Here is a 27,803-nt window from a genome sequence, read left to right on the forward strand (position 1 = left end):
GTCAAAAGTGTGTTTTGTAAGAGCTGGCTGGGCTCCTGTTTCCACGTTACGAACCCAAAGCAGTTAGCTGCCTTTTTTGGGGGCCTCTGCTTTTCCAAATCAGTGTGCAACTTTGTCTTGTCCTTTATATAAAGGCTGCAGGAGTTGGGAGGACACAATCCAGGTATGTTTTCACGAGGAACCTCTTGGTGGAGGTGAGTTTCTCCCAGCAGGCTGGGCATGGTGTGACAGCTTGGACAACGTGACCATGGTGGTAAGGAAAAAAACCTGTGTTGGGGGATGGGACCAACTCACTAAGAGGCTCCTGGTGCTTACAAGATAGGAGCAAGCAGGGACACGTTGGCTCTAGCTGTCTCTCCCTTTGTCTCTGTACAAATCTCAGTTTCTCCAACCCTCCTGATGCTTGCAGCAAGGAGTTTGTTTTCTTTTCCCCTGAAGTGTCTGAACAGCTGAGGCTGAAAATCCTGTTCTTGCCTCTGCCTCCCCCCTGTTCCCTCAGCTGCTCCCCATCAGACTTGTGCCCAGACCCTGCACAGCTTTGTTGTCCTCTGGCCATGGCCCAGTGCCTCAATGTCTGTCTTGTAGTGAAAAGTACCTCCAGCATCCAGAAGTTTGAGCACTGAAAAGCATCCTCTGGGGTGTTTGAAACCTTACCTTAGTGCTGGAGATGGGGTGCAATTGTCCAAATAGTCATGTCTTCAAGTTACGTTTCACATCATGCAGCTGGGGCTGGTGTGAAGCTGGCTTTGTGAACCTCATGGTAGAAATGGGCACGTTGGGGTGGTAGCCTGCCTCCATTAGCCTGAGGAGGTGGAGAGGGGATGGAGAGCATGCTTTGCTTCGTCAGCGTGTTAGCCATCCCTCTGCTTGTGGGCTGTCACATCTGGGGCATGGAGGGGGCAAACATCAAGAGTGGCCCTCAGGGGAAATGAGACACCTGTGGCGTTCAGTTGCTGGCCATTGCCTGGCTGTTTTCTCTTTCACGCATTTCTGCCTGTCAAGCCCAGAAAATGGTATTTAATTTGCAGATAGACTGCACAGATGGAATAAATATATGCATACCTGTGCCTTTGGTTAGGTTTAGGTATTTGTTGGGGCGGGGGGCAAAAATGCTTCTTGGCTGAGGGTCTTGCATTTTATGCAAAGGAGGAATTTAGCTTCATAGCTGCCTATTAGAGTTGTAGCAGCAGTCTTGTTAAACCTGCTCGTGTCCTGGATGATCTGTTGCAATCCAAGTGTTTCTCAGCCCGAAAGAGGACACTGAGATCTGGGCTATGGGAACTGGAGCACGGCACTGTGTGTTACCCATAGGTGGAGGAGCTGGAAGGTGCCTGCCCTGGCACCTCTGCCATCGGCCAGCATTGACAAACTGATATCCTGTGTGGGAGGACGCTAAGATCCTTCCGGAAAGAAATGCTCCCAGATATTCTTATTGACAGAGGTGCAAATGGAAATAGGGATTATGGACTACCTGTTCAATCTGTAACCAGCAGGTTCAACAGCTGAAAGAAATCAATCAGGAAGTCAGTGGGTGCTTCATGGTATTTTAGCACTACGCATCCAATACTTCTAACCGTGCCCTTTCAGGACTTGCGCTCCAGAAAATCCCATACCAACATTGCAGTCTGGTGTTCCAAATTGCAGAGCTGTTAATAACTTGCTGAAGATTAGGACAAGGACTTCAAATGTGCAGAGCTGCGCTCAGGACCTGGTTTTGCATGTTTGGTTTTTACTGCTCCTGCAAGAAGCAGAACACAGTTATTGCCTTGAGTGCTACTACTCATTAATCCAAGCTCTGTGGAGTAGTTTCTTTTGTTATAAATCAGTCATTAAGGTAATCTTGTGTAGCTCACTGTTATAAAATATCAGGATATATGATTTTACTATACATTAATAGAGTACAACTTTCTTCGGCACTGCTATTTCTGAACACCCCACAGCTAGCAACAGTCAGATTCATATAATTTTTCCCACTTTGTAGGGTTTTTTTTAAGTCCAGTTCTTGTACAGCTTCTTTTCCCTGGTTATTGAGTTATTAAGGTCCTATCGCTTCTGGGGACAGGGTTCAGAAAGTCTTTGGGGAGAACAGGTTTGCATCCTGAACTTGGAAGCAAGTACTACAGGCCCCAGTTTGCAAACAAGGAACCACAATGCTAATTATTTTCGTTGCTTATTTAACTCTTGATGGGTGCCATGAGCCAATTAAAATCACCACTGTTACTTAGAGGTGGCGTGAAACCTAAATGAGGAAGCAGGAGAGGTAAGTGACAGTGCCTTGTGTAGGAGGTTCTGCTGTTGTGGTGGGCAAGAAAGTCAAGTCAACAAGTCAAGCAAGTCAACTTGGGAGTTCGCTTCTGAGTACCTTCCAGTACTTAAAGGGAGTGTATAAACAGGAGGGGGAATGGTTGTTTACGAGGATGGATAGTTATAGAACAAGGGGGAATGGTTTTAAACTGAAACAGGGGAGGTTTAGGTTGGATATTAGGAGGAAGTCGTTCACACGAAGTGATGATGCACTGGAACAGGTTGCCCAAGGAGGTTGTGGATGCCCCATCCCCGGAGGCATTCAAGGCCGGGCTGGATGTAGCTCTGGGCAGCCTGATGTGGTGGCTGGTGACCCTGCACATATCAGGGGGGTTGAAACTAGATGATCATTGTGGTCCTTTTCAACCCAGGCCGTTCTGTTATCCTATATTTCTGTTCAAAAAATGAAAAGGAGGAGAGATGATCACAGGCCTCCAGCAGTGGAGATTGAAGATGCTAAATACTGTAAAACTATGTTATAACTCTTACAGCTCATTTGTAATGATATTGGATGCGTGAAGCAAGCCATGAAGAGCATCCACGCATGCGGGACAAAACGCACTTGAAAAACTACAGTTTGGGGTTTAAAAAAAAAATTAATGTCTTTCAAATGGGTCTTGAGAAAATTTTCTTTAACTGTGGGGAATTGGCATAATGATGTAAAGTCAGCCTGGAAAGCTGCACAGTGCTTGTGGGTCCGAACGTGAAATTAGAAGTAACATATATGCTGAGCTATGAGACAGATATTGCCTTAATGAAAGGCATAGCAGTGACACTGCGTGAACTTAATGTTTAGCCAGTGACGTCTGCACTTCACAAGAGCCCATGGGAGGCAATTAGGAGGGCTGCAGAAGGAGGGAATAATTTTACCTGTCAGCTTTGTAAGTGGGCAGCTTTTTGTGTGTGTGCGCATATGTGCGTGTATTTGTATGCGTATGAAATACCCAGAAAGTAATGAGATGGAGAGGCTCAGTGGGGACTGTCAAGGCTGTGGTTGGAGGTGGGGAAGCAGCTATTTCCAAACCCACAAGATTTATTTGTGGAACTGGTGGAGAGGTGGGGGGTGAAGGTAGCAGACTTTAGCCTTCAGGGCTTTCATCTGCTTTAAATTCAGGTTGTTGGTGTTTTTTTTTTTTTAATGGTTATTTGTGAGAGTGAGCAGGTAGGTTACCACACATGTCTTACAGATGACTTCATTACGTTTGTATTTCAAATTTGTTCTCTGGTTGTTATTTCTTTCCAGGTTTTTCAGAACGTGACTGAGGAGCAGTAGGTGGAGGAGGCTCCGAACTCACAGCGTGCAGCTCGTGGGTCTCAGGTTAATTTAGGTCAGCTGAGATGCAGTGCTGGACAAAGAATGCTGTTGTTCTGTCCAGAGTTAACCCAGCAAACGGGAGCTTTCTCTTCACGAGATCATTAAGGTTGGATGGATCTCTAAGATCACCTGGTCCAACCGTCAACCCATCACCGCCGTTTTTGGAGTGAAGATTAAATGGTGCCAGCAGCTGTGTGCAAGTTGTCCTTCATCCAGGAACATGCAAACACCAGAACTGCAGTGCAAAATACTCCTGAAGTTCAGGTTGGATATTAGGAAAAACTTCTTCTCAGGAAGAATGGGGATGCAGTGGCACAGCTGCCCAGGGAGGTGGTGGAGTCACCATCCCTGGAGGTGTTCCAGAGCCGTGGGGATGTGGCACTGAGGGACGTGGTTAATGGGTGTGGTAGGGGTGGGTGGGGCTGGGCTTGGTGATCTTAGAGGTCTTTTCCCATCTTTATCATCTTGTGATTTTCAGCAAGGTTTGGCTGAAGTCTGATGTAGACCTTGTGGTCACCCTTGTCTTCAGCTACTACTGAGCCCCTGGTCCTTCACCTCCATTGGTTTTGGGAGATATGGATCTGCGCTACTTCTCCTCCAGGGCAGGTGAAGGCAATGAGGGAGAGCAAGAGAATACTGAAATGCCGACTCCTAAACAAACATCTCCAGACCTTGGCTCTGGTGCTCTGAGGCAGAGATGGATCGAGTTGTGGCAGCTTCTGTCACCCATCAAGGTATCTGCTCTGCCAGAAGTCATTGGCCTGTATGTGTGGGCAAAGTGAATACACAGCAGAACAGCTGGGAACCCGTCTTCAAGCAGTGCTTTGAGCTAAAACACTTGTGTGACTCAGAGGCGGTTTTTTTTGGTGGGATATGAATGAACCAGAGCTCAAAATCTTGGCTTGAATTGAGGGCAGAGGTAGAAGATGCCTCATTTAGCCTGAGGAATGCTTTTGACAGACACGTTGCTGCCACATGGCTTGGCTGGGAAAAGAAGTTGTACCTCTCTAGAGAGTGGAAAGATTGCACCAAAATCCTGCTGTAGGAACACCAGGTTGTCTCTTGACTGCTTGTAGTCCAGCAAGGAGGAAGAAACTGATAGCTCATCCAAACTTGCTAATGGAAAAAATCACACTTAAATCTATTTCGTGGTCTTGTGTGAGTCACAGCAGTGCTTGGTGCTTATCCTTGAGTGGAAAGGTTCTGGTGGGGAGGAGCTGCGGTGTTATTTTTCCAAAGGGCTGATTATTTAGCTCTGCCCAATTTGGGAAGTGGGGCTATCACCGTCTTGCTGTTATCACCCTTTCAGCAAGGCAGATAGCAGCCAGCGCATTACTCACCATTACCCCATAGCTATCTGTTTTTTGATTATGTGTTACAAGAAGTGGCAGCCGAAGCCGTGAAGCCTCTTCAGCACTGGCTGAAGCCACCTCCTCCGGGCTGTGATGCTCTTGTCCTCGTCACCTGCCCTGGAGGCTGTGAGCCTTGGTGACTCTGCTCTGTTGGCACTCAATTAGCCACTTCTCCCGGGGATTAACGGGTGGGGAGGATATAAGCTGTGCTGCAGATAAGTTCTCTGACTTGCCAAAACTGCAGTAATGAGGGAGCTTCCTTATAGTTAGGAAAAAAAGCTCCTCTCAACCTGTTGCTATTATCTTCCTGACAGCTGGCTCTGAGGCACCACGAAGGTATTTAACCTCTTACTGCCACTCTGCAGCTCTGCATAGGGTTTCAGTGGCTACACAGGGAATTCTTAGCTCTGTTTTGCAGGTGTAAAATGGAGCCATTCAGGACAGAGAAGCCACCAACATCTTGCTGCAAATCCATGATGCAGCGGGGAGTGCAGACCAGCTTGCCTTGCACTCTGGGTTTGCTCCACTGTGTGTTCACACGTGCTAGAGTTGTGGGTCTGCATAAGCAGCTAACGTTCCTGCTTTTGGAAGCATTTGCTCTTTTGGTGCTGGATTGAACCTCAGATCTTGCTCTTAACTTGTTCTTTCGGGGTTAAAATGGAAGCTTCTGGAAGATAGGCTGGGAGCTTTCTCTACAGTTCTGCAGAATGCACACAACTCCTAGCAGAGGTGAGCTTCACTGGGGTGATGGGAGACGATGGGGTGAGAAAGCACCTGTCATTTTCTCTAGGCACAAAAGAGAGGCTTTAGGATTGCACAGGACTCTTCTATGCCGTGTTGCTGGGCTTGCTGGGGGTATGATGAATGCAAAAAACACATCCTGCACAGAAGCTCTTAGATATTTTTTTTTTTAAAGTAGGGTTCGTGCTTTAACCTGCTAAGACATGGAGGTGGGAAAGCTTGAAGAGCTATTAGAGCCACCGGGTTGGTTTGGTAGTAGCAGAGGCAGAAGGTTGCGCTTGTTCAACATGGTGCTTGGCACAGCGCTTCCGATGATCACCCTTAAGTCTGTCCCAATGCAAAATGTCCCCTTACTGGGACAGTTTGTGTGTACATGGGTAGAGGGGAGCGGGGACAGAAAGGAAGCAGTGTTCATTCATAGCTGTCAAGAAGGATTGAAGACTGACAGTTTTTGTCTCACAGAAGGGTAAGTGATGCTGAACTCCCCTTAGACCGATTCCAGTTGAACACAAGGCATTTTAACCCCTTAATCCTCACTTCTGAATTACAGCTCAGACTTTCTGGGCTTTGTGGCTTTTTGGAGCTTCTCCCCTGTGTGTGACCCCGGTCCCAGGCAAATAGCAAAGCAGCTCTGACCATTGCTCGGTGCACGCTGAGCAGAAGTGCTCATCCTGTGATCTCCTGGACTGTTTGCCTCCCTGTCTGACCCCGAGGGGAGTTCATGGGAGTCCTCACTGGGAAAGAAGCGAACCTGGAGTGACTGTAGATGTGAAATCTCATTTCCCACTCTGATGTGAGGAATCTGAACCTGATTTTCATCTCATCCTTGTAAGGAGACCTCCTCATCAAATGCTGAAAAGCTCCTCCACACTTCCCCGTGTGCAGACCTCAATGACTGCATATCGATAACAGTGACACATACAGATGCACTATTTCCCTTTTGGCCTTGTTTGCATTATTTTTGGTTTTCATGTTTGGGCTTTGGCATAAAACCCAGCAGAGAGACTCTCATTTAGTCAAGGCCATTTCAGCATTCATTGCAGATGAGCACGGTGCTCCAGGGAGCCAGTTGTATTCCGGGCTTTGCCAGTGATTCATTTCTGGACGCTGCCTGAGTGATTCCCTCTGGGCCTCAGTTTCCTGTTCTGTAGAACGGAGATAATACCCGTTTATGGCCCAGGGCTGCTTTGAAGCCTTTACAAACTACTCTGTGTTTGGATGAAAGTTATTGGGTTTTTTTCCCCTTTTTTTTTCTTTGTAAAGCAGATTTGAAACAAGAAGTGCAACTTTCATTCAGGAGCTTGTATGAAGTGATCAGGACTGCAGAATTCCTGCCCAGGATGAATGTGTCTGCGGTGAGCATCGAAACAATATTCGTGTAACTCTTCTAAAAGCACCCACTGTTGGGGTGCCCATGGCAGGGTTGGCTGCTATTGATTCTTTTTTAATTTATTTTATGTAAATCCTTCTTTCCTTCTCATTGAAAACACAAACAAAAAAAAAAAAAAGGAAAGGGAGGGGGGGAGACAAAAAAAAAAAATAGAGAATTTTGTTCTGTAAGCCCCATAAAATCGATTCATCCCGACGAAGGTTTTAATGGTGCCAACCCTCTGCTTGAGTCTAAAAGAAACTCTCCTCTTTGGCTGTCACATGATGGGGGAAGACGTGAAAGCAGAAATGAAAGAGGTGCAGACTTGTCCCCTCGCTTTTCTTGCCTGGTTCCCTTTATGTGTGCCCTCCCACCCCCTCCACCTCCCTCCCTCTTGCTCTGCCTCAGTTCCCATTGAAATGTCAAATGCAGCAGTTGTCTGGGAGTGAAAGAGGGGTTCCCTGGTGGGAACGGGCTGCCCTTCTAACCTGGAGGCCTCGGCTCTTCTCTTCTCCCTTTTTGGTGTTTCCCATCCCACTTTCTCAGCAGATGTTGTGTGGCTGTAAAGGAATGAGTTTCTTTTCACCTGGCCATGTGAATGGGCTGGCACAGAAACACGCGCTCATTCTCTCAGGCTCTGGCAACAGCTTACACAGAAAGAGATTGTTTCTAAGGGCTGTCTTTTTTTATTCTTTCTTCCCTTTTTTCTTTTCCTTTTTTTTCTTTTTGTTTTTAAGAAGGAGATAGGGGGGAAAAAAAGGCGGAGAGAGAAACTGGCTGTATTTTAAGCTTCCTCCTTGGGTGCCAAAGGAGCCCTTAGAGTTTTGTTTCTACCACTTTTGTTCCTTTTATAGCAGGGATTCAAGCCGCGGGCTTTCAGCTCCCCTTTTGTCTTAGCCCCGCTTTTCCCAAGCAGTTGACATGAGAATTGTACGGCAGGATGGAGGTTCAGCCAGCAGCATTGCACTGCTTCAGTCCGGGCCTGAAGCGTTCAACTCTCTTAGCAGCTGACTTGGGGAAGTTGGCGAGTGTGTGACATTTCGTGTGCTTTCTGCAGGAAAGGGATTTACTTCCAAAAGAGTCCTGCCTGAAAATGCGTGTCAGTGTGGTGCAAAAATGCTCAAGCTGTCTTCCTGGTGGTGTTTCCTTTCTTTGTCACTCTGCTAGTTGAGGTAGCAGAAGCAAACTTAAAGCAAGAGTAATAGAGGTTGGGGGAGTTTTCATGCTTTCTTCCGTCTTTCTCCCATTTTTGCCTTCCTGATGCTGTTGGATGCCCTCTGCTCTTTCTTGCTTCGTTACAAATTTAGGCTTGGTCAACTGAAGAGCACCAGAGAGGTACCAAGGAGGGATGCTCTTCCCCCAGTGCTGCTGGCTTCATCCAGCCCGTTTGGCCAAGTCTCTGCTCAGAGCCCATTCATTACTTTGAGGTTTGGTGGGTATTCAGGAGCAAATGACAATACCTGGGATCAGGAATCATTTGATCGCATCCCGCCCTGATGAGACAAATGCATGTGCTGAGCCTGAAAAATGGACTTGTCATTTACTGATTTAATGAGTAAATAATGAGCCATTCTGAACAGACTGTGGGGATATTATGCCAGTGCTTCTCTCTGAGCATTTACACACTTTAACTCCAGTTTTTTTTTGTTGTGTGTGCGTGTGGTTTTTTTTTTAAATTGAGGTTTATTTTTACAGTGGTGCTTGGAAGGCAGTAAACAATCCGCAAGGAATTAACAGACAAAAGTCCCTGGCTTTGCTCCACCCTATTGAAGGCAATGGCAGAACTCCCATTTACTTCAGTGGAAGTAACAAGTAGCGCCTGTGAGTGTGAATGATGAATCATTTTTATGATCAGGGTATCTCTGTAAGTGTTGGTCTTTGTCCTTTATCTGACTGAGGTCATAATTGAATCATGAGCATCTTCTCAGGTGAAATACAAAAGCAAACCGGGAGGAGGTGGCTTGTCCCCAGTAAGGAATGCTGCATGCATGGTGCTCAGGGTTAGGAGTTTGCAGAAGCATTTTTCTTCATCTGTTCTGGTGCAGCCAGGGATGTTATTGTTGTAAGTAATAGGGTGATATAACTAACTCAGAGGTGTAGTTCTTATTTGGTTCTGTCAATGGGCTCTAAATGACCTCATGAAGGAAGCTGTCTTGAGTTTTAGATGGGAACCTGAGGCTCTACTGCGTGGCCAGATACATAAGGCTAGGGTTCAGCCTTCTCCTAAGTCCTATCCAGCATCTTATCCCCTGCCTTTTAAAAGCTTTATCCCTAAAATGTGTCTTGAGCAAAGGACGCTGTATTGTAGTTTTCCTATTGATTCCTTTCCTGGAGTTTATGCCTTTTGAAGGAGATGGGGCATTGCTAATTGCTTCAGCTGTTCTTGACTGTTACAGGGCACTTGAGCAGAACTGTGCAGCCTGAGCGTTTGTACTTGGTAAAATAACCCCTCAGCCCCACAGAATGGAAGGATTAACAAGTTTAGCCTCCTTGATTCATTTTTGAATTATTCTCTACACCACCTTCGTCAGTGGCGCAGCATAGCTGAAAGTAAGGCAGGGCTGCCACTGGATTAGCTAAAGATGAGTGCCACAGAAATAAAGTGCTATTGTCGCTCTTCAAGCAGTGACACTGACCGAAATAAAGGACATCTGGGTAGGAAATAGCTGCCTGCTATCCATGGTGTACCCCAGCTTGCCATGAATGCTGGCTGTGCTAGGCAACCAGCAAAGGGAGCTGCAGGCAGCTGTAAGCCAGGCCAAAAAGAGGGAGAAAGAAAAGACCAACCCTGAGAAAGAGGGGTGCGTTCTTCCTTGCCGTGATCTGGGCTGGAAGTCCTTTTATTCTCATCTTCTGTTGCGTTTTCCCCCTTCCTTTTTGTGCCCCAGCAGTGGGTCTGGGTGCAGGGCAGCATTGGATGGTCACGTCCCACCCCTCCTGTGAGTCGCGGGGGTTGTGGTTTGGGGATCCCATACAGCTGTGTGAGTGGGGTTAGGTTGCAATGCTGTCTGTGATCCATGAAGGGAGGTGACACCCATGGCTCCCTGAAGGACGTGGGTCTGACTCTGGGTGTTGCTGGAGCTCTAGCTTCACCTATGGGTAAGCAGCCAGCCACAGCGTACAAGCCTTTTTGAGGCAGCTGGTGGCAGGTATGCACTATTCAGTGTTTTCAGTTTCCAACCAATTTTTCCAGTCCGATGCTCTGAAGAAGGCAGCAGTGGGCAGAAGGATGCCTAAGAGCTTGCCCAAGGTTGGAGGAGAAGCCTGTGGCAGAGGGGAGTGGATGGGCAGTGTGACTGCAGCAGTGGCCCCGAGGCTGTGACAGAGTGGGACTGGGAAGAGAGAGCAGGGCAGAAACCCCCTTTGGTGATGATCTCACCTCTCAATTGTATTTTGCTGTTCCTTTTGTCTTTGTGCTCCCTGTGCTCCCTGAAGAGCTGCTGCCCTGTTAGAAAGGCTTTGCCTCACCGCTTCCTTTATCGTAACTGCAAGCAATCAGTTCTCAAAAAAACATATAAACTCTTGATTTGAATAATCATTGTTCCTCTCAGACGCCTCCTGTCTTTAAGCACCGGAGCAGTGCTATCCCACGAAGATTGGGGTGCTGGCAGCACCCCAGGGCCCTCCTGCCCTTTGGCACGGATTGGGGCTGAATGTGGGAAGGGCTGCCAGCAGGGCCAGCTGTAGCTAAAGAAGCAGCCTCCAGAGGGAGAGAAGACTTTCTCTCTCTCTCTCAGGCTTTTCAACCAACGCTCAAAGTGAAATGCGTTTAGAGAAGAAAAGGCTGGGCTTTCTGGCAGTACAAGACTCAGCCCTGCAAATCTGCTCGGTAGCTTTGCTGCCTTTGATGCTTCTCTTTAGTTTGATCTTTCCCTTTGCTCCTGCTGGTGACTATAGAGCTGAGACTGGGATAAGGGATCTCACCTAAATGGATGCAGGTCTGAGTATCTTTTTTGGTCTGAGATGCATCATCCCCACATGTGATAGGACAAACATGCAACAGAAAACAAATGGAAAACTCCTTATCTCCAACAAGGAGCTGGCTCGTTAAAGGCAGCGAGAGGTTTGCAGCACCAGCCCTAGCAACAGCTCTGAAAGTTATCCCAAACATGTAAATGAAGCCGAGCTCCAGCGATGGGAGGCCAAGCCACCATGAACCCGCTGCATCACGCTATTAATACAAAGAGGGGCCTCAATTAATTAAACTCTTACAGGGTGACGCAAAAGCATCAGAAGAAATTTGCGGCGCACGTAAAGACAAAGCGTGTTGCACCATACCTAATTGCCAGAATAATTATTTTCTGCTATGCAAATTATCGTGAGCAAATTCACTGCAGCTCATTTGTGTGTATTTAATTATCATCAAGAGCTGGGGTTGAGGGACTAGATTTAATGTTTGTAATGAAATAGCAAGAATTGGTGTGTGTGTGTGTGTGTGTGTGTGTGTTTGCAGAGAACTCGTTATTTTACCACAGCTGGATTTGTTTATTTTAAATAAATCATTATGGCAGATTCAGTTTTGCATGTTTGCTCATTTGCCGATTTATCATAAAAACTGTGGTTTCAGTTATATGGGTGGTTTCTATCAAACACATATGATCCCTCTTGCTTGCAAGCGCCATGTTTCTGTTTTAAGGAGGAGCTCAGCTCACAGAGAAGATGAGTTTGCATGCAAATCAAGAGTGGAGAAGCGGGGGGAATTGGGACAGCCATCGTTGAGAAGAAAGCCTGGATGTGGGTGTAGGTTTTGTGCTGGACTTCGGGTCTTTGTGTTTTAATTCCAGCCTCACCCAGTTGTACACCAATGTGCCTCTTGGTTTATGTTTTTGTGTTGGCATGTGTAATGATCCTATGATCATAACAAAAAGCAGTAGAAGTGGATGTGGAATGCAAGGTACCACTTCTGACATTTATGTGGGTCTTTCGTATTAAGATGCAGGTTTCCTGGAGTAGTGCTGAACTGAAGATACTGAGATATCAATTACACCCTCAAGTTACAAGAAAATATTAAATCTGGGAAGAAAATGACACGTAAAAAGCAGAATTTTCATGCGTCCCTTGGTTTAGGAGCAGTTACATGGATGCAGTTGGCTTCCACCTGATGTCCAACCATCTCATGTGGTCACCGCTCCAAAAAGAAGCAGAGAAGTTCCCAAACTGCCTGGATCACAGCATGCTCCAGAGATGCCAGGTAAAAACATAGATGTAATGCAACTAGCAATACCAGCTGTAACCACAAAACAGCAAATAGAAGCTCTTGGTTTCCTCCTGTAGATTCGAACAGGAGATGTAAGCGTAACAAAGAAGGGGTGAGGAAGGGACACAAAGGTATCAGTGGGGACAGGCCAGCTTCTGGTGACATCACCTGAGCCCCAGGGGTGCCCACAGAACCATTATCTGCTGTGTCTCTGTGCTGGTTTGCGTATAATTGATGGTTCCTCCGAGGTTCTGCCTCCCCCTTCTCGGCGGGATGCCCTCCTCTATGTTAGTTTATTTTTTAAATAATTAACAGACTTTGTGACTGCTTGTCTATGCGTCCCCTTGGAATTCCTCTCCAGCTGCTCTCATCCATCCCCACAGCTCCTCCCTCTCCTCTGCAGTGCTCTTTTCCTCTCGCTGCATCTTAAAGCATTGCCTTTTGTTTTGACTTCGCTGTGCAACACAATCTCTGGGCACTTCTTTTTGAGCAGGATTCCCTACTGCTGTTTGCTGGTGGCTGTAATCCTCTTCTTCCTAGCAGCTGCCACTCCTAGCAAAGATTTTGGTCTGAATAATTCTTGTGGGTGGGTGTATCATGTTAGAGACTTCAGTTGTTACTGATGATGAGGACAAGAGCCTGCTCCTACTCTCCCTATGAATCCACCTTGCTATGGTATGAGCAATAGAGAAGCGTTAGCACTTCTTTGTCCATTGGGAAAATCAACTATGGGAGGTGCTGCCTTCCCTTCTGCTGCCATGTTGGCTCTTTCCCAGAGTCAAGTCCTACTAGCAGTAGAACTGCTGGAGGCAGTTGCTCCGTGTTTTGTGCTCTGTATAAATGCTCAGTTGGAAATGGTAATTTGTCTAAAATCTTTGGGTCCTGCAGAAATGCTGGTTCCCTGGCCTAGATTTGGGGGTGAGAAATGCTAGGACTGTGCTTGTTTGGTTGAATGGGGCCCTGGGCAACCTCATCTCGTGTCCATCTTAGGGGTTGGCAACCCTGCCCTTGTGGCAGGGGTGTTGGAACTGGATTATCTGAGCCTCATTGAGACTATTTCACCTGGACCTCCCCTCATGGTTAATGAAAGACTTAATCTGTTTGTTTTTCTTCCACCTCATTTGAGGACCGTCTATTCATTTTAAAGACTTCATATATGACCTTGCTTCCCATCTTTACTTGCCTTGGCTTGCTGCTCTTCAGACTCAAGTCTTAATTGACACACAGCTTGTGGCATAGCTCGAGGCAATGCCAATAATGCACATATTCATGGCATGGCAGGCCCCCTCCCTCGGCCACCATCACTCAAAGCATACATCAGACAAGCTGCTGGCTTTGATGTTGGCTTTTGGGTTTCCTCAAAAGAGGAATACTGAGAATCCCATTGGCACTGTTCCGTGTGCCAGACATCACAGCAATATCATAAAATCATAGAATGGCTTAGGTTGGAGGAGGACTTTAAAGATCATCGAGTTTCAACCTGCCTGCCATGGGCAGGGTTGCCAACCACTAGATAAGGGTAGAAATGGCCCAGCACCCATTGGGGGGAATATTTTGCAGTTCCTCAGCAGATAGGGCTCTGTTGGAATAATCAAGAGCACTGTGGGCTTTGCGGTGATGGGTGCTATGGAAATAATAATGATTAGGGCTGGGGATAGTGATGGGGGCCATCTGAGGCACCTGTCAGAGGATGTTAGCCCTGCAATTAGGAGGAGGGAAGGGACGGCGCAGCAAGAGTGATGCTGTGGCAGGAAGGGCTTTTGTGTCAGCACGCAAAGCTTTTATTCTCTGCAGGGCTGCTGGGATTTGCTCTGGTCTCCTCCCAGACAAATTAACCGAGAACAACACCTGCTCCTTTAATATTGACCAGGCTAATGATAGGCTAACTGCTGCAGACCTGCACTTTCCTTCTCTTTTCAATGACGCGTATGCAGGCTGTGAGCTCCCTTCTCTTTCCCTCTTGCCCCCAAGCCCACTTTTTCCCATGGTGGATGAGATCCTCACCCCAAAACCACCACTGTAAATCAGAAGAGTTGAAAGATTTAGAACACCCCCCCCCTAAAAAACCACCAAAACACAAAACACCAAAAAAAAAAAAAAACCCTCATTAAAAAGCCCCAAGCTGGCAAGAGGTGAAGGATATGTAATTGCTATTCCTTCTGCAGCCTGCTAAAGCTGCATGTTTTAACCATCTGAGGACAGCAGGGAATTTTCCCTTCCAAGAGAGTCAAATGTGGGGTTTTCATTTTATTTCTTTTCAGGAGGGGTGTGGGGAGAAAGAAGTGGACTTGGTTTTCATTGGGATTAGCTAAAGCTCCTTTCACTTTCATGTTGGCAACATGAGGTTTCATCAGACCTCTGATCCTGCACTGAATAAAAATATAGCATTACCGTCAAACTGTAAAACGGAGGGCTTGAACTTAACTGGATTAAAGTGCTTTCGAGACAGCATTCTTTGTTTAATGGAGCGATGGTGTTGGGCTGCCGTGCCCGAGCATCCTGCATCCCTGCTGGAGCATCCAGGGGGTCCTGTTCTCTGTTGCTGGCTGGGCAGCCTCCTGCTGAATTTTCTTATGGAATATTCGTCTTGATGCTCCAGTGCTCCCTCGCTGCAATTCTGTGCATTTCTTCCTGACGAGGCACTGCTGACAACGGGCTCGCTAATCAGTAGGGTGCACCTCATCTTCATGGAGATGTATGCACGTGCTTTAATTGCAAATAAATGCACTGAGCCGTATTTGCGTATCGTTTAGAGGTTGCCTTTCCCATATGAATAAACACATCCTTGGCTGCTTGTCCTCATCCTCCGTGCACGCTGGTAGTGCTTTCACAGCCTGTTTGCCACCGTTGGCTCTTTGCTCGCTGCTTGGATGCTTTTCTTGCCAGATTTTGCAAGGTTCCCCCCTTCCCAGGGAGGAGGTGTGTTCTGCCTGGCATCTGCTGATGGCCCGATGTAGTGAAGGTTTGATGCTACGTTTTACAATGGAGCCCAAGACCTGGGAGAACCCGTTTGTGCCACGTTGTGTGCTGTGCCTCCCGTCTCGGTGAGCGCTTGGATGTATCCCCATACGTCCAGTAATGAGCATGGGCTAATTGCCTAGGCAGATAGGAAAAATAGATAGGTAATTTGTAGCTATTTAATTTTACATTAGGCAGAGGGATGTTAGGGGCAGAGGCTAATGTTGTTGGCATTTCTTTTCAGGGTTGTTAACCAGATATGCTGCCTCTGGGGCATAACAATACCTCCCTCGGTAGTGCTCTCTAATACTTTTATTACGTTCTTATTAATTTAGCAATGGCCTAAAGTCTGTGAGGCACCTTCCAAGGCATGATCCCTGCCCTGAGGACCTTACGGACTAATTCCAAGGCATGATACAACTGGGGATTACTCAGTGAGGGCAAGGGCCTAATGGAGTATGAAATGGCTTCTATTAGATAAATGGATAAGAGTGAATCAGTGGAAGAGTTAATCACATGGCTCCGTGTAGGCACGTGGGGTAAGTATCACCTTGGGGCAGCAGTGTGGCTGAGGTCACTCCAAGCAGGGAACGTGGATGGAGGTTGTCCCTCACCTCCCACCTTGTTGGACCAAAGGCAGAGCATCGGGGGAATATTTCAGAGCGAAATCCTGAAATGGTGCCTTTCTGCCTTGGGTTTCAGCTCTCTGCAAGCCACAAAGTGAAGGTCCCAAACAGAGGAGAGGCCCGGAGGGGAGCGGGGGCTGCATGAGGGCATTGCTCAGGGGTGGCCTCAGCACCTGTCCTCCTCATTTGAAGCCTGGAAGCTGCCCAGCGTGGGACAGATGGGGCTGCTGGGCAGCGACAGCTGGGGGGGCAGAGGGCAGGAGGGATGAAAGCGAGCTGGGCAGCCCTCCCCTCGCTGCCGGGGAACATTTGGTGTCCATGTGGCATCTGGCAGCAGTGCTCGCTTCTCTGGCATTTCCTCTGGTGAAAGGAAGAGCAGAGCAATTTGGTCCCAGGAGGCTGCTTTGCTCAGCTACAAGGCAGCAGCCGCCTCCTGCCCCGGCTCTTTGGCTTGGTGCTGCAGCACAGACCCCAAACCACCCTCAAACCAGGAACCCCCACCCAGGTACATGTCCTCTGCCCTAACTTATTTCCTTTATTATTTGGTTTTTTTTTTCCAAACTGCCAAGAAACAAACAGTTGCATCGCTTACTTTAACAACGAGTTGCTCCAGCAACTGGACATCGGGTTTAGTGTGGCTGGCTGCATCTTCTTGACATCATTGTTTGATTTTTCAGTTGCTGGAGCAACAGATTGCTAGGAAGGACCAGTGAGGTCGAGATTTCTCTTTCTTTCTTCCTCCACGTTGCTTTTCTTTAGGCCCAGAGCATCAGAGTCAGTTTGCCTTTCACTGAAGACACACACTGTTAACATATGATGGGAAGATGTCAGGCAGTATTAGAAGAAATGGAGGTTAGGTCAAAGGCTCGTTACAATGGGAGAATTCCTGCAGAACTGGAAAAAGAAAAAAAAGAGAGAATGAATGAGCCATTGTATTTCCCCAGATCAGAGGGTGGGGGGAGATGTGGCTCCAGCACACTGAGTGTCAGCCATTTGCCATGTGGCATTTTTCTATTGGTGGCTCTGAACCCAAAGCATTTCCAAACCAGAGATGCAGCTGGGATGTAAAATGCCATCAGGTATTACTCTTTAAGGCGGTGCCATAATGCAACTCCTTGATTTCTTCTTAATACGACTTTATGCCTATGTTGTCCTTCTGAAATTTTATCATTCTTAACTCTGTTTTCCCAGGAGGGGGAATACAAGAAGAAATTAAAAGTTAACTTTGACAACAAAATGAGAGAAATAATTAAAAAAGAGGGAAAAAAAGAGAGAGGAAAAAAACCCTTGATGTCAAGATAATGGAAACTGTCATTAAAAGTTGCTTAAAAATGTGAGCTTTTCTTGTTCTGAGAATTGCTCCTAATGTATCTGACTGCCCAGCTCATTCCACGCTTCTGTAATATATATATTGTAAGTGCAGCGTTTTTCACAATGAAGTTATGGTTTCAGTGTTACACCCTCACTGCCCACAAAATACACAGACTTCAAATTAACAAATACACATGCCTCAGAGTCTACACAATGTCAGCCACAAATATGCATGCAGGAATGCTGGTTGCTAGAGTTTGGAGTCAGCTATTAGCGAACATTTGTATGGTGTTGAGATAATTTGTTCGTAAATGCCACACACGTACCACATGGTTCAGATGTGGTTTGGGGAGCCATAAAATGGGATTTCCAACTGGTTCTGTCCCTACTCTTAAACCCGTAGTTCAATTAGGGCTCAGATGAGTCTCAGCCGTAGGGCTGCTGTCCTGGCTATGGGATATTGCAACTCGCTGGGTTTTGTGGAGGCTGAAAGGCACGGATGCAGCTGCTTGTTAGTGAATATGTGCACGTGCCAGTCTGCAGTGAGATGTACTTGAAATAACCTATCCTATATGCTTCTGTGAAGATGATGGCCCCGATGATTTAGCTATTTCAGTTCCAACTTGAATTATTCATGTATTTGAAAACACTCATGAATTATTTGTGTTTTCACTAAATATATAATTTAAGACCCCAAATCCTTCCAATGGAATATACAAATGAGATTTAGCTACTTCTGTTGCTCGGAGCTGCTGCCCCTCGCTGTAGGCTCATGGGTGTGCCATGGCACAAGGAGGTCTATACCTGCTCTGTGCCAGCCCCTGATTCAGCAAGAAAGAAGCTCTAACTCAGCTCGTTTGCTTCTCAGGGCTGACGTTTTGAGAACGGTGACTCGGTTATGCACAAATGGATTTAGGATTTGGAGCCTGCTTTTTGTGGCCTCCATTCCAAGAGGTGTTGCATCTGGATATAAGGTGCCTGGCCGCAGGTGGTCCCTGCAGTGCAGGCACGAACTCACAGGCTGGCTCCAATGCATCCAATCACTTTGGAGATGTAACTTTATCCTGGCAGTCCCTGGGCTGAGTCCAGTCCTGTCCGTCATCCCCAGGCTGACATAATGTGGGCAACCAGCTTACAACTGGAGCACATCACATCACATGCTCGTGTTAATTCAGCAAAAATGTGTTTGTGCTCGATCCAGATCAAATCTGTCCTGCCATGAAATCTGGGAGTACAGATGTGGTATTAATAGACGTGGAGGCACAGCCTCAGCCTCCTCCCCTCCCCAAACATCTGCAGCTGAGGGGGCTGCTGCTGAGGGGAGGCATCCTGTAGGGACAGCCGTTCTGCTCTCGTTTAACTGCCTGAGCTCCCCAGCACTTGCATTAATTTTGAAGAAAGTACTTTGGCATAACTGACAGAAAATCTGGTCCCTGCACCTCAAGGGATTAGTTCCTTCCAGGGGAAGTTTGAGTAGTTGCACTCTAATAAAGCACCTTAACGTAGGATGTCGTTTGTCTCTTTTTTTTCCTTTCTTTTTTTTTCCTCTCTTATCTCCCTCATTGCAGCAGAACTCTTTTGTATTATACATTTGATTATTATTTGCATGTAGTACACTGTAGATGATATATAGAAGTATGTCTATCTATATGTAGATGTTTATGTAAAATTTACTCGTAGTTTTCCATCAGGTTCCCTGTTTGTTTTCGTGGAATCATAGACTCAGTAAGGCTGGAGAAGGCCTTGAAGATCACCCAGTCCAACCCCAGCCCACCCCCACTGTGCCCACTGCCCACGTCCCTCAGTGCCACATCCCCATCCTTCTTGAACACCTCCATGGACGGTGACCCCACCGCCTCCGTGGGCAGCTTGTCTCAATGTCTCGCCTCTTGTACTGCCTGGAAATCTTTCTCTTCCATGCCTTTTGACCCAAGAGCTGAGATCCCCCTCTCTCTACGAGCTGATTAACGCACTTGCATGTCATCTAAGGCACTGAGTGCTTACGCTCATTGCTTGGTGCGTTGTGTGCGTGTGAGTGTGTGCGCCCGCGCTCAACAAAAGCCTTTTCTCTCTTCATCTCTGTACTCTGGGACCGAGGCCAAGTTGTGATTGTAATAATGTAATCTCTTCTGAATACTTGAAGTGATGTGGAAAAAAAAAAAAAAAGAGAGAGAGAGATTTTGAAAATGAAATAGATTAATCTATAGAGCTGGAAGGGGAAAATCATGCATTTTAATTAGCTCCCGAAAGCAATTTTCCTTAAAGTAGTACATCCAGGTGTGCAGAAGTATTCTCCTGCCTTGAGAGTCTCGCTTGTCTTTCTGGGGTCCTTGGAAAAGAAGGTGACAAGTGACAGGTTCGCTCGAGATGCTTACATCGAAGGGATTGAACATAGGGCAGCTCAATGGGCCCTGAATATTCTCAGGCTGCAGTGGGCCTGGAGAAGCGTTTGATTCCTTGATAGATGTTTATGGACTGGTTGTACGCGTCTGAGCTGTCACAACACAGATCTCCCATTTGGGAATGCTGGAGGCTCTTCAGCCTCTTCCAGCCCGCATCTGCAGAGAACGCAGGATTTCATTCACCTCGCTCTGGATTTTATGCCCCAGTTAGGCAGACTGAAATTTCTTAAACTTCTTTTTCAATCGGTCACTTTGGCACCATTATGGCTTGGGCCGTTCTTTTCTGAAGTCTGTTTTAATTCTTTACCTTTGTATTCTAGCGGCGAGTTGCCTTGAATTTACAGTTCCTGTTGAATTCCTCTAAGAATAGCACCTAGGTTTCCTACACTGCAGCTGCAAACAAGGTTTAAAAGCTTTGGGGATTTCTTGGCAGCTAATAACTCCCAGACTTCAGCATAGTTCATTTTCGAAATGTTTCTCATGCTTCAATCTGGACAGCATTATGCAGGTCAGGGAATCCTGTCAGACTGGGGGCCAGGGGAGGATGTTCCATCAAAAGCTCTTTTGGCAATCTTATTTTTTATTTTTTATTTTTTAAGAAAAGGTCCAAAAGGACCTTTAGGAATACTGCTTAATATCCTTTCCATCCAAAATAGGAAAAGCACCTGTAACTGATGCCAAGCACAGGACAAAATAAATAAAAAAATCCCCAAGTAAAGACCTCCAACTGGAAATATTTCCTGAATGATCTCACTGAGAATCCCGTAAGTGGTTGGATCAGCTTTAGGGCGAGGGGAGTACAGGCTTGAACTCCTTACTGAAAGACAAGAAAAAGCTTCAGAAAAAAAAACAAAACAAAGAGCCAAACCCAGATGCAAGCTGTTAGAACTGCTGGGATTTTTTTTTTTTCATTCCTGGTTGAGCCCTTTTGATATTTGCATGGAAAATGTCACAGGGATACAGCAAGACTTGAGATGAACCAACAGGGCCAAAAAGTGTCATAAAGCGATGTTTGTAGCTTTCATCCCGTGCCCATCCTGCTGTAGAGATAGAGCTGAGCAGGAGCAGAGCCCATAGGGTAAATCTGGTGCTTATGGACTGGGTGTCAGTAGCAGCGGTGGGGTGGCAGGCCTTGTTTCATGTCATTCTGGCCATAGGAGTTCATCCAGCTGTGCTGTGCAGTAAGCGTGCATGTGTTTGGTGTGCTGTCCCACAGAGACAGGAGCCTTGTAGGCTTCTACCATCAGGGATGTCAGGCTCCCCTTCATTACTGACTTGCACTGTTCATAAGAACAACCTTCAAGGTTTTAGCCTCATCAGACCCATCACCAAGCCAGGGCTTATCTTAATTGTCTTTGCCTTCACCTGACCTACAGTCAGATACTGTCTCTGCTTTTTAATGGTGCATCAGCAATTGGTATTTATTTTAGATTTAATCAGACAGCACATGTCACTAATATCTCAATAATTGTGATCTTGCTGTCAAAAAGGAAGGAGATGGAATTTCAGAAGGTCACATCAAAACTCTGAATCTGATCTCAGTATAACGTGATTCCCAGGCAGGACTGATTGTAATAACAAGGGACAGGTATACAGAGGTTCAGGGCCACAGTCCAGAGAAAAATGCACAGATTTTTCTGTAGGCTTGGGCCAAACTGAGCCACTAGGAGACACATGTGAGTGACATCTTTGCTTAGAAAAAGCACCTGTTCAGAGCTGGATCTGCATTGTCCAGAATTTCAATCATCTGTGCTCTACTTCTCTTCCAACCCTCTGAATTTTATCCGTTCATAGAGGTTAAGCTGGAAGTATCTTAAGGAGCGGAATCCATCAGCCCTGGCTTCCCGCTGCACTGGAAATACTGCAAGGCATTTTTCCTGATGCATTTCTTTCTGAGGCTCAGAAATGTAAAACAACGGAACCACTCAGGTCAGATGTTTCCAACCTGTGAATTGCAGATGAGTTTTAGTGGCCTCCCTCTGTTTTAACAGCCAGGAAAGAGAGTCCAGAAGTCTCTCTTTTCCATTGCAGCATGGGATCATGAGATATAAAAGACTGAGACCTGCCAAAATAAATCCTCACTGAAAGCGTGCTTGGAGTTTTAGAAATAACATGCAGAACTTATCTGAGTTGAATTCGTTTGCTTAAGCACAGCGTTAATTTGGCTGAAGGTGATCTCTCGTAGAATCATTAAAGTTGGAAAAGACCTCTAAGATCATCAGGTCCAACTGCCAACCCATCACCACCGTGCCCGCTCATAGGATCATTAAGGTTGGAAAGACCTCTAAGATCAAGTCTAACTGCCAGCCCACCACCAGCATACCCACTCATAGAACCGTAGAACCATTGAATCAGAGTCTCCTCTCAGATGCACTACGGGCTGCACGTTGTAATACTGGGACTGAACAGGGATACTGGGGCTCAGGGATCCTCCACACCTCCATCTGAACACCTTCAACTTGCCAACCTGATGCGTTCCATCAGAGCGGGCTGTTCTCTCGCAATGTCACAGCAGAATGCAAAGTATGAATCTGTGGCTGCAAGTGTATTCAGAAAAGAAAGTAATGCATATGCCATATGGTAGAGATTGATGTCTGGTAATAGATGCTTCATATATTCCAAGAACATCATTTTCTCCAAATGAAAATTCATACTCTTTAACTCTTTTTTAGCTTACAGCTTTCTAAGCCAAGGTCTTGGCTTGTTCTGCTTTTCACATGGTGGTTGTGCCTTCCTGGAGATTTCATTGCATCAGTACTGAGTGCTGTGCCTTTACTCCCCAGTGCTCTCCACGGTCCCAGCTTCACTTTGCCCTCATCCCAGTGCCCTGGCAGGGAGGGCTGCACGGTGCTGACAGGTTTTAATAGGATGCAGAAGGGGTTGCTTTCAACAGGGGGTCAGCTTATCTCTTTATTTACTGTCTGGGAAATACTGTCGGGTTCTGAGAGATGAAGGGCCTGCACAAGGAAAAAAACTAAATAGTTTACAAGGCAGAATCTCGTTTTCAGGAGAGAAGTGATCCTTCAGCACTTGTTAAGAGCGGTGTTGATAAGTTTCCATTGGATAACTGAAACCTGGCTCAGTTCTTCAAACGCAATGCCTCGCTCTCTATGAGTGTCCTCAGTAAAAATAACCTCTAAATGCTTTTTATTTATCAGCCTTCATCAACAAATATGGAAATGGAGCCCAGCTATGCTTTTCTCCCTGAGATGTCTCTTTTTCTTCCTCGCTGCGTGCCACTCTGACCAACCTGGTAAATTTAAGTAGGTGTGTGTGGAAGCTTTGAAAAGATGCGTGGCCAAATTCAGGAGCATTTTAAAGCACAGGAGCTTAACACTTCAACGTGGTCCCTTCTGGCTCCAACAAAATTCACAGGTTCTAGCGTGAGCTGCAGGGATGTGTGGTGGGGTTATGTTTGCTTTGGAGTGGAGCCCACAGCCAACCCACAGGGATCACATCCCATTGTGTGAGTGCCTTATGCAGACATAATGGAAAGGTGTATCTACACCCCAAAATGCAAAATGCATTTGTAGTGAGTCACTTTTGAGAGGTAACAGCGTTACCTACCTTAGTGAAAGAGGTGGGAATTGGTCTTGAGACTTGTTTGCAGGGCAAATCTCGTTGAGGTTGCCCAAGCAGGTCTGCTTTCAGCTCATTGCCAGCTGCAAGTGAGTCTGGTGAGGGAGCAAAGAACCGAAAACAAAGAAACAAGAACACTTTTAATCCATTACTTCCTTCCAGCATGACAGCAGTGGGGATATCAGAATCGTGCTGCGTGTACTTTCTTCACCTGCTTGCACAACAGAAGGTAGGGAAGGAGAAATGCCTTCTCCTTGCTTCTGTGCACACTGAAACCTCGGGATCAGTAGATGTATTTTTGGATGCATTCCTTCTGTCATTTGTGGCGTGCAATGAGGAAACTCAATTAAATGTCAGGAGGGTGAATGAGCTGAACATACAGCAGGAGCCTAACAAATCAGGAAAGGAAATGCATTCCCTGTTTGTATCGGTCATGGGACAGTGAGTGGAATTGATCCAAGTTAAAGTCTTTTAACTCCAGTGAGAGAAAGCATCATGTTGTTCAGACCACCATCAGATAGGGCGACAAGTTATATCTGATGAAGACCGGGGGGCACATCATCGTTCAAAACAAGGGACTGAAAACAGAGCAGAGAATTGCAGCCAACGTGCTGGGAAGCACTCCAAGAAGACAGCAAAGCTGCTTCTCTGTATGGATGAGATGTTAACTGGACAGTGGAGTGAAGAAACACCATCAGAGACAGCAAGACCTTCATTTGCAGAGCGGGACCTTATTCAGTGTTGTCTTCTTCCTCCTGGACAAGTGCATGCCTCTGCTGGCTGATGCCAAGAGAAGGTGCAGAAGATGTCTTGGAACTTTGTGATGGCCCTGAAGACTGTAGATCTCTTTATGATACACAAATCGTGCATAGCAAGAGCTCAACGATTTAAGTCTTCTTTTCTACCAGTTAACTCGACTCTGCCTGCAGCAGAGAGAATAGTCCAGAGCCAATTCCAGGGATGTTCTGCTGGAACAGTGTTGGGGATGCACAGTCATAGCTTTTTTCCCAGACGAGAGGGAAAGAGGAATTTAAGGAGGCTGCCAGTAGGAAGGAGAAAACCTGCCCCTCTTTTTTACTTGATTTGCACACATGCAGCCCACTGTAATCCTTGCTGTTGGTGCTGGCTTGTCAATTTCAATATGGTGAAAAATGGCCTAGAAATAAGCATGGGCTCTTGTTAATGGAAGAATGATTTGTATAACTGGTAGTAATAAATAGGTAGATAAATCTCCAGCAAACATAAGGGCACTTTTTAGCTGCCTGAGGAAGATGCAGGTAATTCAAACAATTTTCTTGCCTGCGTGAAGGGAGGCAGCTGCTGGGAAACACCCACTCCTCAACACATTCATTGGCTTTTGGCCCACTTGGCGTGACTGCTGCCATCACTCTTCACATTTCTCCATTGGCTTAACCTGTCAGTCCTGTTGGTGCTGGCAGATTGCATTTTCATCTCATTCTTCTCAGCCCATGGGCCTGGGTAGCGATGAGTATCTGTCTCATGATGGCACAAAGAAGAGGAGCTTCCAGATGTGCAGAGAGGAGAGGACATCCGCTCTCAGCCGTGCAGTCTGTCATTGGCCAGCTGTGTGGCACCAGGCAATCCTAAAGTGGCTCAAAATGGAGAGGGTGGAGGGGTTGCTGAGGTTTTTATGGCCCCATTTCACAAAAGCAGAAGGGTCCTGGGGAGAAGGCTGGGTGAGAGAACCTGCCAGATGTGAGGAGATGCTGAGCCAGAGGAAAACATCCAAAGAGTGAATCAGATTTTCTAAGAGAAGCTGCGCGGAGCTATTTTTCAGTGCAGTGTTTCAATGCAGTGCAATGTTTTCATGTGCTCCTCCAGGCTGCTTTCTCCTCAGTGTTGTTCACCATAAGAAATGTTTTCAATCTGGTGACACTTCTCCACCCTCAGCCCCCAGGAAATGCGCATAGCAAGCAAGAATATATGGGCTTTTTTTGGGGGGGAGGGGAGGTTTCGTTATTTAAAGAAAGAATTGTTTCAATTCCGGACAATCTGTGATCCAACTGTAAAGGTACCCCAAGGTTTCGCTCTATGAGCAATAGAGACTGACTACCTAAAATCCAAACAGATATGCCCCCGAAGCCCCTAACTGAGTAAACATCTTTCCCACACGCAGGATCACCCAGGGTCAGATCGTCTCCCGGTGTAAACTGGCAGAAATCCATTGAGTAATCCCATAAATCAATCTAATTAAAAGTGTCTTCTGATGTCTTTGTTTAGTAATAATGTTCGTTTAAGAAGGTGTTATGGTCGGAAAACCAGTTCCTTCTTTGCATCGCTGACACCTCTCCAGTCCCTTGGCTTACTTTTAATGTTTTTAAAACACAGTTAGCTTTTAACACAGCAACAACGAATGCGCTGTTCGTGGAGAACCTTTTGTAATGCCAACACATTTGCTCAGAGGACGCTTATCTGGGCTTGTGTGCTGGGGAGGGAGGGGAAAAAAGAGTTGGTGCAATTTGCTGGTATAAACTGTCCGTGTAAGTAATGAAGATGTGCTCACTTGATAAAATAAGACCACCCTCCCTGAGAAGCTGTACCTGAAGCATTAAAGAAAAAGAATCCCAACCTTCTGAAATTATGTGATTTATTTAAGAACTATTTTCCTAAGCTCTCCTACAAATCTGACTACTCCGCTGGGACAAACCCATTAGGCCTAATTCAGCCAAACACTCCAGAGCTTAAATTCACCACCAAATCACTTAACCACAAGCTTAATTTAAGCACGAGTTTAAGCCCCAGGCATTCAAACCATTCCTATGTGATTTATTCCTGGCCCTTTGGAAAGCAGGAGGAATGCAACAGGGCCAACCCACAACCGATAAGGATGGAAGACTGAAGTGACACACAGAGGTGTCTGGAAATCTTTGCTTGACTCTGAACTTGCGTATTGGCTGGTAAGGGAGCTCTGGAAGGGACTCAGACTGCTTTCTCAACGTTTGTGGGGTATTATCCTGATTTTTCATGTATCCCTTTCCTACAGCAGACTGTTCTCTTGCTTTTCTCATGGGCTCGAACCAACCCATGAGCTCGGAAGCCCACAGCGATCTTCCCCAGCTCCTGAAGATGACAACGCGGAGCACAGAGGCTTCAGAACTGCTTTGGGAAGAAAATGGGATAGATCGCTTGGCCAACCTCCCTCACCAGAACACCCCACAGGGTACAGCACTGCAACGAAAAGCATCGCCCAGCGGTCTGAAGCATGGAAAAAGCCCTTACCCCTGGCAACCGAAGAAGAAAACTTGGCGAAAAACACGTGCATGCCCTCTGACTTGGAGGCTACAGATACGATGTGCTAACAGCGTAAGGGTGTTCTTGAGAACACAGGGGGCTTTTGCCCTCCTCTTGCGAATGACCTCCAGCTCTGCCACGCGACACATTCCTAAGCGCTACATCCTCCCCGTCTTCACTTTTGCACTGAATACAAATGCGCACTTTCTTCATGCGTGAGAAAGAGGGTTGTGTCATTGCTGCTACCGCCAGACCATCCACCATCCACTCAAACCACATTTTCTTTATTAAAGCCATTTTTCTCTGAAGTTTCCCCATCGTACGCAGGCTGTGTTGAGACCTCCTCACCTCCCGAGATATTTATAGGCTTTAGTGGAGAACTGTATGGCCCTTTGAGGGCCAGGATTTAAGTTTTAGCCTGCATCGAGCATAAATACACTGGGGGTGAACGAATATTTCTTACTTAAAAGCCTTATTTAATTTGATCCAAAGCACCTTATTTTTCAGAGTTAAACATTACTGTTGGAAGTAATTTTAAATCTGCACAACAGTGAATCCTAAGAATGGTTCTGAATTGGCTTTACAAATGCATATGGTTCTTTCTGAGATTGAAAGAGGAGGAAGAAGAAAGGGAGGAAGAAAGGGAGACCGCAGGAACTGAAATAAAAACAGACAATCCCTTCGTCACCTAAATAAAACCCGCTAAGCGTTGAAATGGGGTCGAAAGATATTTGTTAAGACTGTGAAGTATAAAGGCAGCAATTATTTCTTTGGAAAGTGTCTCTTTAAGGACTTAAGTGAAAGCCTGGAGGAGGCTGCCTCCAGCCAGCAGGAATTGCCCCTGGCTTTACCAGGAGTGAGAGGAAGAAAGGAAGCAATTACCCAGTGAACAATGGTGCATTAAGGAGCTGCATTGTGTTTTCAAAACCAGGATCTCTCCAGCTGGGTGAGAGGAGGGGATGGCCTCCTGGGGAGGCAGTCAGTGGGGCCGGGACAGCCAGGCAGGTGCAGGAGATGGAGGGAGGGAAGCGCCGTGGGACCTCTGAGGATTGCCTCTTCCCTTCAGGACCACGGGACTGAAAGAAGTCCTCCCGTGGATCCAGTTTTGGCAAGCCCTTTGTCATCCCTCTTCCCCTTTGATGCCTCGCCACACCCGCCGGCTGCCCCAGCTGCTCTCCATAGCCAAAAACCGTCCAGGAGCTTCTTGACAAGAGCTCCTTGTACCCTGATCCCTCCTCAGTTTCCCCTACAATGAATAGAGACACCTACAGCCGATCGGGTGCTCAGAGCCCCGTCCAGCCTGACCTGGAGTGTCTGCAGGGATGGGGCACCCACCACCTCTCTGTGCAACCTGTGCCAGTGCCTCACTGCCCTTATTGCAATAAACCTCCTCCTTA

At 46.6% G+C, this 27,803-nt stretch overlaps 1 long non-coding RNA gene across 1 annotated transcript; it reads left to right on the plus strand.

The window, feature by feature from the left end:
• Window positions 1-27,803, plus strand: LOC112533164. The gene is made up of 5 exons (XR_005862619.2): window positions 1-3,883; window positions 4,098-5,700; window positions 6,979-7,067; window positions 8,777-26,072; window positions 26,159-27,803. It is a non-coding gene; the product is annotated as an uncharacterized LOC112533164 (long non-coding RNA).

This window comes from Gallus gallus, chromosome 10 (assembly GCF_016699485.2).
Source record: "Gallus gallus isolate bGalGal1 chromosome 10, bGalGal1.mat.broiler.GRCg7b, whole genome shotgun sequence".
NCBI classification, from domain to species: Eukaryota; Metazoa; Chordata; class Aves; order Galliformes; family Phasianidae; genus Gallus; species Gallus gallus.